We start from the raw sequence: 10,042 nt of genomic DNA on the forward strand, positions 1-10,042 counted from the left end.
CACCAAATCGGCCAAAATTTGGTTCCAACTTTGGTACTGTATCAAATCTCTCTTGCGGTTTTGGAAAAACCGCGCGGTTTTTTGAACACCGCATGGGCTTGGGCTAGAGCATGGGCTTCAATCCCGCGGTTTTGCAACAACCACGCCAGAGATTTGGAAAGAGAAAAAAAAGTTTATGTGCGACACATCGCGCGGTTTCTAGAAAACCGCGTGGGCTTGGGCTTTTAAGATGGGCTTTAGTGGCGTAATTTTGAGAAAGACGCGTAGGCTATATGGCGCGGTTTATCCAAAATCGGGTCATTTGATGTCGAATATTTGATGTTTCTCCTAAAGTTGGTTGGTGTTTTTTTGGTTTGGTGTTTGGTTTGGTTAAAAAATTTGGTGTTTTTTTTGTTTCTCTCCTAAAGATGCTCTTATAGACTGAATTTTAAGAGTTATTAGCAAGATTGCAAGGAGCTAAAAGTAAATCTTGTGCTAATTTAAGTTGCCAAAAAAAAAATTTTGTGCTAATTTAAACCCATTGAGCTCTTTCATGTGGAATTCATTCGTGTGATTGTCTCTATAGCACTACACTATAATAGGATATTTGCAACACAGACCTTTTTTGCTTTGCAACGGTTATTTACCGTTAGTAAGTTGTCAAGGCTATATAAGCGTTACTTTATTTGGCTGAACATCAAAAATTAATTGCCAACGCTTAAAAATGTGTGAGAAGTGTTGCAAGTTAAAATCTTGAAATATAAAACATAACTTTACTTTCTCTCATCTCTCAGTTACAAACACTTTGGCTGTCTTCTTCATCGTGAATATGCCCTAAGGCAGCATGGATCTGTTTAGTCATCCAAGTGTTTACTTCTAAATTGAAATCTGGAACTTCAGTTAAAGATCTCGACATCAACAGGAACTTGAACTTCAACAAATCGAGAATTAATTCAACAGGGAATATATTGGCTTGCCCGAGTTGCTCAACACAGAAAAGTGTTTCTTCCTTTTCCTCTAAGATAATGAAGCATCATCCTGTACGTAATGGAACAAAATCTATGAGATCAAAGTTTAGATAGCAATAGGAAGATAAGAATCATTTTTTCTGCTTCAACTCATCAACCAATTCTCCAAATCTTCGTGGTCGTTCGGTTGTCATTGTCGGTTTGCTGATATTGTTAAAGAAAAGAAGGTTACCAACTGCTCCTGGGTCAAATCTATTGTTGATATATTCCAGATTTCCAGGTACTATTTCTATATTTATTTATTTAAATCGATTTTTAAAATTGAACTATTTATTTTCACATGTTCATTGAATTTTAGATGTTCAATTTATTTTTTTGTCTGAGTAGAAAACCATTGCTTGACAGTGGAGATTGCGATGATGAAAAACTAATTCACTGATAGGTAGGTAGTAATAAGTAGGACAAATATGAGTTTGTAGTTGGTTCATTCAAATGTCCTGTTTATCATCTATGCAATGATCTCCGTCTCACATGTAAAAGTTGTTTGAAAGATTTTAGTCAAAGCAAAAAGAAACACGAAGTCTACGCCTATATTATTTTGCTTACTTCCTCTGGCAAATAAGGAAAATTCATTTCCATTTTTTCTCGCCATGACATTACTCTACTGTCTACTATGTGATTTTTACTTTGTGATTAGTTCTAATTCTAATCGGACTATATTTTATGAAAATCCTACTATGGATTCTCTAAATAGAGTTACTCTACTCGCAGCTGTTCCTTCGTTGATATCTACTCGCAGAACTTCTCTTCCCACTCCTTTCAGAAGCTATTAAAGGTGCCCCCTTTTCCTCAATTCTATGATTTTTATGCTTTTGTCTTGGAATTTAGAATGATTTTTCTATTTAGTACAGTGATTTAGGGACACTTCATAGGTTAATTACCTAAGATTGTGGGGTATGGAAATGTGATTGAGTTGGCATTGACTGCGAGTAGGTTTTTGGGTATGGAAGCGAAGAGTCTGGGGTTGGTGTCTAGGGTTTTGGTAGTAAGGAGGTCATGTATGAGGAAGTTAGAGCTGTTGCTGAGGGTATGTTTGTTTTATTACTTTTTTAGATTTTTATTATTTTGTGTCATATATGATTATTATAATTGTATGATTGAAGCAATTGTTATTCTAAATTTTGGGTCTATGATAATTGACTGCTAGTTATTCATTGGTGATGAAAGGATATGATGAACAAGTAAATAATAAAACAATAGAATCATTTGTGTGTGTGGGAGTGAGATTTTGCAAGAAAGTAGACGCCAAAGTGTGCAAGGACGTGAAAGTGTTTGAAGAAGTTTGTGGTGTTGGTAAGCATTGGGTGTTTGTGATATGTAGGTTTTTCGTGTAGTGTCTACTTACTTGCGGTTTGAACATTAATTTGGGGTTTGAATGCATGCAAGAGTGGAGGTTACAAGAGAGGAAATTGAACAGACGGTGGGTAAGGTTGTTGAAGAGAAAAAGAGCACTATCCTAGAATCGAGGTATCATACGGAGGGTGAGCTGTTTGCTCAAGTGCAAAAAATACTAATTCCTTGGGCTAATACAAAGACTGTTAAGGTGACACACTAAGAACCAGATGTTATTGCACAGTATTTGTGGCTATTACTTGTTTCCATGCTTTGTTATTCTAATTTATTATGGTTATATATTTCTTTATAATAAAAAGAGATTCTTAGGAAACTGTATGACCTGGTGGGTGAGAGGACTACAGCAGATGATGAAAACCCTATAAAACATAAAAAGAAACCTGCTAAAGCAGAGGTGTGAGCAATTCTGTCTGCCATGCACTTGATTTTGAGTTTATATCAATTTCCTGAGCTTTTCGTTTGTTCATTTTTTTTCCTATTGGGCAAATTTTTTAGGTTCAAGCTAAAGTAGTGGATGTGCCTACAATAGTTCCCTATGAAGAAGAACTCTACAGCAGTTCCCTCTGAAGAAGAACTCAATCCTTGTCTAATATTGCCTAAGCCAGAGGAAAATATGAAGGTATGTAATGGAACAGTTTCGGTCTTATGTTTTTCATTTGCCTAGTGAGCTGTATAACCTCGTGCACACAGTAGCTCATAACAATATTGTATTTTGATGTTGTTTAATGTTGTTCTAAGAGTGAGCTATATAACCTTGTGGACACATTTAGCTCATAACAATTTCGTTTTTATAATGTTGTTTATCGCTGTTCTAACAGTGACCCTTGCTGTCCATGTACTCCTTCCGGGTCATAGTGGTTTTTCCGTGATGGCATGATCCATGACTCATGCTTCATTTAATTTTGAAATTTTGGCAAGAGTACAATAGTATTTTATATATAAATGTTGAAAATCGTGTTTTCTTTATTATTGTTCGTTTCAATTCAGTAGACTTGATTTGCTCATTTCAGGTGCATACTGAAGTATTTTTCAGCGACCGTCCTGTGCTAAGGGTATGTAATACAAAGGAAATGCTTGATAAGCACTTGAAAACAACAGGAGGCAGAGTTTTTTCTCGTTCTCCCCCAATTGAATGGATACCTACATATAGGTCATGCTAAGGTAATATCTTCTTTCAGTGAATTTTTTGAGATTTTTATTTTCTTTGCGAATAATTGATCAATTACTAGTAGTTTTACAGGCTATATTTGTTAGCTTTGGCTTAGCAAAAGAGAGAGATGAATGTTATTACTTGCGGTAAGGTCCCTCTTAGATTTCCTTTTTTGCCTATGGAATAATGCTTCTGACTTGACAAAAAAACATTTAATCTAGAACATTGTAATCCTGCCTATGGAATAATGCTTCTGACTTGACAAAAAAACATTTAATCTAGAACATTGTAATCCTCCCCCCCTACCCATTCGAACTCCCAGTTTGTTTAATTTTTTAACCTTGTTACTTGGGCCTTTAGGTTTGATGATACGAACCCTGAGGCTGAAAAGAAAGAATATATTGATCACATAAAAGAAATTGTCCAATTGGTTGGGTTAGGAACCTTTCAAGGTATGTCTCATTATTTATGGAAAGATTGACTTTTACAAGTGCTTTGAAAAACATATGACACTTTGTCTTAAATGAAGATCACTTACACTAATGATTATTTCCAAGAATTTCATGATCTAGCTGTAGAGCTGATACGGAGGGGTCATGCCTATGTGGATCACCAGGTTGTTGAACTACTAATCATCCTTAATAATCTCTGAACAGTATGAAGTTAGTAACATGTTATAGTTTTACTAGGGTTTTGCTCGTGTCATACGACACTAAACAACTTGTCGTGCCTTCGGCGCCAGAAAACCCAATCAAGGCCAGCCCAATTTCCCATTATCCATAAACCCACCATGTCAAATTTGGAGGCCCAACAGTATATGGGCTAGTCCAGCCGTAATTGTTGACTTTCTGGATAGATCTGATGGATACTAAGTGTTTTAACAAAATTGCACACGCCCCTAAATCACTTGGATTCGCCATGTCATATTTTGTTAAAAAAGATTTTGAGCCGTCAGATAGGGCCCTTTGGTGCCCACACCGTTATGTTTTGTTAGATAGACTAGCTATTGCCCGTGCCTACGGCACGGATTTCATATAGTTAATGTGATGTTCTATTATAATTTGCAATAATATAGATGTTGTGATCTGTGTTATATATAATATAATTGTAAATGTGCGTTTCGAGTAAGGTTAGCATACATATGGTAATTAGTTAAAGGGTTGACTAAGTTGGTGTTAATATGCTCATTTTTTTAGCGTGTCACATAAAATTACACATGCAATATTTGTAATGGAAAATAAAATTTATAATGTAGGCAACTTGGAAAATGTAATGCACTAAAAAACAACACTTACTAAATGATGTGGATTAATTTACTTTTACAAAATTTATCAATAATTCAGCAAAAGCATTTGCAAATAGGTAAATAACATATAATATTTCAATATTTCAAATAGGGAAAATAGGGAAAATTGTATAGGTTGTTTTTTTTTTTTTTTTTTGCAGCACAAAGTAATTAGAAGTCGCCACCTTGGCACTTTTTTCTTTGCTAGGTACCACGTTTCCACTTATCACATATGGTCAGTTATAAAAGCATACAAAATTTATTGCAGTTGATCCATCAAATGTATAGTCAGAGTTTAGATATCTGGACTCTGATTATTACAAACAACCCAAGATTGAACCAAGGATAACAATCAAATTTAGCTCTTCCAGTTTCTTCCAGGTGACAGAAAAAGACGTGTTTCTTGCTATGAGACTCTAAAGTACTTGTAGCGATTGCTTCCATACACCTTGTTAGGCTTTGAAGAATGCAAACACATCTATCAGATTCCCTTCCACGTTGTCTGAGTTCCAAAGAAAAAGAAAATCTCATCTACACTTTTTTTTTTGGATACTTTTAATGGTTAACTTTCAGTGAACCAAAAAAATAAATATAAGTCATCTTCTTATTTACATTAAGACATCTCGCTCACAAAGCCCAACTGGCCTTTTGACTTCACCGCTGCCATTAGTTTATAGCCGCTTCTAGATCCCATCAGATCCTTTACAGTTCTTGTATGAGTGTAGTCGTGTAGAGCCAAAACAACCACAACAACAAACTATGGTTCCAATGTCTCAAAATCTCTTTTACCACCATTTCCTCGTCAATATTTTGGATGTTTAAGTTGATCTCTCTGACATTCAAGGGAAATCATCGTCGCTTTTACTAACATCTCACCCTACTAATTTCATCTGAACTGATCACTTATGCTCAATACCTCCTCAATCTCCAGAATTTGTTGCTCGGTGCACATAGCATGTTCTGAATTGGTCGGTCTAAAAACATAAATAATTACATATAAATACATGCATGGACGCTGGCTGCCTCTCCCAAAGTGCTGTGGTAAGACTCGATGCCTGAAATCGTGTCATAGTATGGTGCTTTGGCTGAGTAGCATCTGCTGAGAAAGTGATAAGTAAAGGTTTAGTGGTAGTAGGATGAAATGGCGGCAAAGCGTTATTTTCATATACATGTATAAAAATGGTAAATATATTGAACAACTGTATTTGCATGAAGTAGTTGTACAATGAAGTGAGTAATCTTTTAATTCAATGATGAAAGAAACAAAATGAAGGAAATCATGCTTCTAGTCTTTGTGAAGCTAGTAAATTTATATAACAAACATGTCTTATGTTAATTCTAATCCAATTGCACTACTCATAACTTAACACGTTAGCCACCACATCGACTATAACCCTTCCTATAATTCAACCTTCCACGTTATTAGTCAGATCAAGTCTATTTCGATAAATGGTAAGGGCGTCATTCATCGGGCCTCGGACCAAAGGTGTATAGAGAAACACTTTAAGAAGAGATGCAACCTACATATTAATCTTCATGACCTCACATTAAACGTGCAACAGGGAAGCCTATTCTTTTATAGCTAAAATCATCAAAGGTTCAGAAAGGTCGTCCAAGGAACAACTCTAATAGAAAAATGACCCAACCTACAAATAAATGATCACATGACCTACAATGTGGTAACTAAGATTCCACTGCAACCATCCCCTTGAAAATGGACAAATACACGTCAAGATCCAAAAGCTCAAATATGAACACATTTGAGGTTTACAAATATCATTAAGGAAAAAAATACCCTGAAATACAACTGAATGGTGGGCAAACTCTGATCTCACCTTACAAAGAAAATAACACTAACTATAGCAACTAATAATAGTCTCAAGCTGTTTTTACATGCTGACTCCCTAAAGACTATATCATCAAATTTATACAGATATTTAAATCACAAAACACGCGATTCTCGGAAATTAACATAATGAGCATTCACTTTTTCAAATATCTGAATTCAAGACAGTTAGCCGTCGCCTTTCCGAACCCAAATCAAATAATTCCTGAGCATTCACCTTTTCAAATATCTGAATTCAAGACAGTTAGCCGTTGCCTTTCCGAACCCGAATCGAATAATTCCTAGTAAATATTTTAGTACTCTATATTAAGGCCAAAAGAGTCTGTCACAATTTACACCATACTACTTCCAATTTTATCTTTGTTCAGCTCAATATAAATATTAAGACGTGATATCATTGCAATACACGAACATTCCCCATAAAAAGAAGCGTGTACCTCAATTTTAAGCACCATTTGAGTTCGAATTTTCTTGTGCATCCTTGACCCCATGAATTTCTACATTCGACTGCAAATGAGAGAAGTAGATAGTACATACTCAATGATAGCTTGACAACACGTAAAATGAGTTTTTATGAGAGGAGAGAAAATGTATCCTTTAGTTTTTAGGCACAATATTGGAAAAGATTTTGTACACATACTTAATGTCCAATAACAATCTTAGCTCGAACTTGTTGTCGCTTGCTTGCTTGTAGAGTCTCCTACCCACCTGTAAGAAGGAAAAATCTACGTAGTCAAGATGCATTAAGAAAACTGTATTTGATCACCAATAATAGAACATAATAGCAAACCTGAGATTCATTCACCCTTTAAACTCGAACTTGTCCTCGCACTCTAGCGCAGTGAATTACTACATCCTTTTGCTCTTTTATGTTTTTTTCCTTATTTCCATTTAACTACTGTGGCAACTTCCTAAAGTTAGAACAATGGGAAATCCTGTATCAACCCTTTTGTTGGTTCAAATAAAGCTCAATCTCCTGGATGAAAACTATTATGCCATGGAACTCTCTAATCCTTGTTGAGCATACCCTAATAAATCTTTTAGTTCTAACATTTCAGGACAAAAGAAGAAGTTGCAACAAACTTAAGCTGACCCATAATATATCATGTTCACACAATACACAAATTTGCAAACGAAAAAATAAAATAAAAATTGATGAATAAAGTATTAAAAGAAATCTGATATCGCATGAGCTAAACATTCTAGCGTTATTTCTACTTATCCAGTTCACGTCATTTGTATTAGTAAGTACAATGCATGTATGCACTCAATGAGTATCTCACCAATCATTTTAGGACTGACTTGTGCATCAAAACTTTTGATTGTCGCTGCCATCGGAACCCGCATTTATTAGAAAAAAAGAAAAAGGAAAGAAATTAGACCTATCACACTACCACACAAACACCACACATTGCGGTGAAAGCAATGGATAACCTTTCCTCCTTTCCTCGAAGTCAATGAATTATTCGAACCACAAACACATATTACAAAGACAATTACATGGTTAATATTGAAAAATAAAAATAATACTATTGGGTAAATATATGAAGGCACTTAACCTTCTCTGGCATCTCTTAAAACAAAAAATATGTATGGTTTGATATTCTATTGAGAACAACAACCAAGATAAGTCATAATTGATATTTCAGTACAAAGAAGAGCAAGAAGAAACTGGAAGATATATAGCATTGTACCTTTAGAAATGGATCCCATCGAATCGGGCGAGTGTGATAGCATTGAGTTTCCAGTGTATGCATTTTATCTGAAAATGAAAATTGAAAACTGTAGTTACTCCCCACTCGATTGGTCAACTCAAATATCTAAAATTGCATTCGAAGTGGAACCTCTATTTGAGTCAGAAACAAAAAAATTGTGTAAATTCTTCAAATATAACAGATGAACTAACCTTAATAGTGAGCTTGCAAACCGGCCTTCTATTAAAATCAGTGTCTAGTTGCCATTGTTTCTGCATTCCAACAACAAAAAAGAAAATAGAAATGATTGATTTATAATAGGGAGAGAGGCAGAACGACCGGGTTTGCTCATTTATCTTCACAATTAAGAATTTAATTAATTTTCAGATGACATCGATAAATTCATGACATAGAAGAACTTTTAACACTTACAGTTAGAAACTAAAACACGATTTCGGATTTGATGGTGAAAGACTGCAGGAGAGCTACGTGAGAGAGTTTAATTTAGAGAGCATGAGAGATGAGGGGGAGACTACACTTGGGTCGAGAGTTCCTGCGTCCGCAACTACAAAAAATGAAACAAATGAACATATGGGAAGAGAGTTTAGATTAGTTCAGGAAAAGCTATGCCTTGACTAAGAATGAAAAGGTTTCTACCCTGATAAAGATTGATTACATAAAATTAATTGAGTTAGTAAAGAAATCTACTCTTGGCATAAGTAAACAATTGGATTAGTACAATCACTTATACATACAAAGCTTGTGTACACAACGTAGAAAACTTAAGTAGTCAATAGGCCTCCAATGCTATGAAACGAAGCTTAAACCAAATTGCTTCATTTATGGCTGCAAAAGGAGCGTGTGCACATAACTATCAAGCATAGAACAATATAATAGGTTTCAAATTTCAAAACAAAGACATTACCTATGAGGTCAATATCATTATTTAAAGGGGTAAAATGAAATATTTTTAATAATTAAGTAAGACTGTGTATACCGGTACGTTAAAAATAAAATATTACTCCGATTTTTACCAAATTATAACAGCTCGGAACAAATGAACATGATGGTCAAAGAACAATCGACCATGCATATCCACCATATCCACCGCAATTTAATTCTTAAATGCAACTTAAGTCAAAAAAAAAATTTAGGCGAGGTCAATGGATATCAAGGTCATAAAATAGGATGAGCTTCCAGAAGAATCAAACTTAAAAACATTATGACATAAGAGTAAACCTATTCGCAATAAAAATCTGACCAAGTGGAAAACCTGAGACAAATTATCATACTATTTTGTAGAGAAACACATTTCAAATAGGCCAATCCCGCTTTTAAATTACTATAACTCACTTCAGAGCTGAGTGATTGGAGTTAAGTGCATAATTCATGAACATATGTTCATGGGTATATCCCTTTTTTTATGGTGGGGGTGGGGGTGGGGGTGGGAGTTGAATCACATGTTTATCAAAAATCAACGCTCAAGGTAACAACCAAACCGTTAAGCGGTCGAAAAGGGAAAACATCCTATCACAAATCCACCAATCAAAAAGGAAAAAGTAAGGAACTTAAAACGGTGCATACAAATGAAAAAATTTCCTACGTATTACTTACCAATGCTACTTCATAGGGTGCTCTAATGGAGATTTTAGACCTCCTCAATTAAAGTATCATCAAGAAGAAACCCTCTGTCAGGGTCCCTTGGCT

General features: G+C 35.1%; 2 long non-coding RNA genes across 9 annotated transcripts; one reads left to right on the forward strand and one right to left on the reverse strand.

Moving 5' to 3' along the window:
• The first annotated feature begins 774 nt into the window (after positions 1-774).
• Positions 775-4,512, forward strand: LOC147485545 (uncharacterized). Of its 8 annotated transcripts, XR_015203117.1 has the most exons (9): positions 775-1,227; positions 1,719-1,782; positions 1,859-2,034; positions 2,396-2,550; positions 2,660-2,754; positions 2,856-2,979; positions 3,371-3,521; positions 3,601-3,656; positions 3,871-4,512. It is a non-coding gene; the product is annotated as an uncharacterized LOC147485545 (long non-coding RNA). The 8 variants fall into 8 exon arrangements; XR_015203114.1 differs by having other exon boundaries at positions 1,702-1,782; positions 1,859-2,550; XR_015203116.1 differs by having other exon boundaries at positions 1,702-1,782; positions 1,941-2,550.
• A 2,054-nt stretch (positions 4,513-6,566) lies between these two features.
• On the reverse strand, positions 6,567-8,607 carry LOC147485546 (uncharacterized). The gene is made up of 4 exons (XR_015202508.1): positions 8,548-8,607; positions 8,336-8,403; positions 7,282-7,349; positions 6,567-7,148 (listed from the first exon to the last, which is right to left on the reverse strand). It is a non-coding gene; the product is annotated as an uncharacterized LOC147485546 (long non-coding RNA).
• Between the last annotated feature and the right edge of the window lie 1,435 nt (positions 8,608-10,042).

This window comes from Coptis chinensis, chromosome 7 (genome assembly GCF_015680905.1).
Source record: "Coptis chinensis isolate HL-2020 chromosome 7, ASM1568090v1, whole genome shotgun sequence".
Classification (NCBI taxonomy): domain Eukaryota; kingdom Viridiplantae; phylum Streptophyta; class Magnoliopsida; order Ranunculales; family Ranunculaceae; genus Coptis; species Coptis chinensis.